Source organism: Pinus tabuliformis, chromosome J (assembly GCF_031772625.1).
Source record: "Pinus tabuliformis cultivar Carrire ecotype Pingquan chromosome J, CPIR1, whole genome shotgun sequence".
NCBI classification, from domain to species: Eukaryota; Viridiplantae; Streptophyta; class Pinopsida; order Pinales; family Pinaceae; genus Pinus; species Pinus tabuliformis.
In genome coordinates this window covers 261,915,480-261,916,904 of record NC_142295.1, presented here as the reverse complement: position 1 = coordinate 261,916,904, position 1,425 = coordinate 261,915,480, and positions in this window count along the sequence as shown.

The window sequence follows — 1,425 nt, the reverse complement described above, 5'->3', positions numbered from 1 at the left end:
CAAAAACCCTAATTTCGATCTTCTCAAGAGAGAGAGAGAGATCCAACCCAAACAATTCGACTTCTCGACTTCCTCTTCTTCATACCTTCTCCTTTGACTTCTTCTCTTCCTCTTCTTCACATAAAATGAGATGAGTGAATGTGTAGAATGGAGGATGAGTTCCTCCTCTATATATATGCTCTTCCAAGGGAGAGATGTGGCTCTTCATGTAGGCCGACTTGATCTTGGAGGTATTTTGACACTTTAAAGACAATTTTTTTTTTTACGAGATACAATGTGCACATAGGGTCTTCAATATATGACAATGACTCTACAATCCCTAGAAGCACTCAATCGTTGTTGCACCTAGAAAATAAAAGAATTTGAGCATGAAACCCATGCTCCAATACTAATTTCTTTTCATTTTATTATTTATATGAATACATTTCATACTATATGAAGACCGAATCTAGTTATACATTCTTCAACACTCCCTCTTAAATAGGGAGGTATTCATAAGAGATACATGGTCATTCTCAATCTGAAGAGATCTCATAAAAAGAGTTGGATTGGTAACCCATCTGTCTAGCATCATATCAACCAACATTGTTTAGATAGAAAGCCCTTGACTAACAACTCTATCAACATGATCAGAGCACGATGTTGGTAAGACTGATGATTGATAGACACCATAATCATTGTCTCACAAGGTTCATACTCCACACGAGTGTTCACAGAGTATGACTTTCCTTTGGAATATTCTTATCTTGGATAGCTGGTCCTCAAAGAGATCTCATAAAAAGAGTCGGATTGGTAACCCATTTGTCTAGCATCATATCAACCAACATTGTTTACATAGCAAAGCCTTGACTAACAACTCTATCAACATGATCAAAGCATAATGCTAGCGAGACCAATGATTCATAAACACCATAATAATTATCTAACAAGGTTCATACTCTACCCGGGTGTTCACAGAGTATGGCCTTCCTTTGGACTATTCTTATCTTGGATAGCTAGTCCTCAAAGAATATCGGTCCATGACTGCTCTTGTCTTGAATGCCCTACCACATTTTCAAAGAGTATCGAATGCCAGATGGTTACCCAATCGTCCATTCTTTCTTCCCAAGTGAAGACAAGAATGTAGTGTCTATGTCTCCCTCTCAATTAGGGAGGATATATCTACCAAACCAAGCTTGCCCCTCAAATATACAAGCTTCTTGTTTGGAAATGACTTTGTCAATATATTAGCTACCTTCTCTTCAGTGGAGATGTATTGTAGCTTTAGCACACCATTTTGTACTAGCTCACGGATATAGTGATACTTGTTGTTTATATGCTTTGTCTTTCCATGAAACACTGGATCTTCAAGAAAACGTATACAACTAGTGTTATGACAACGTATCACTGTAGGGTTCATCGGTCCTTCAAATAGATCAGATAACA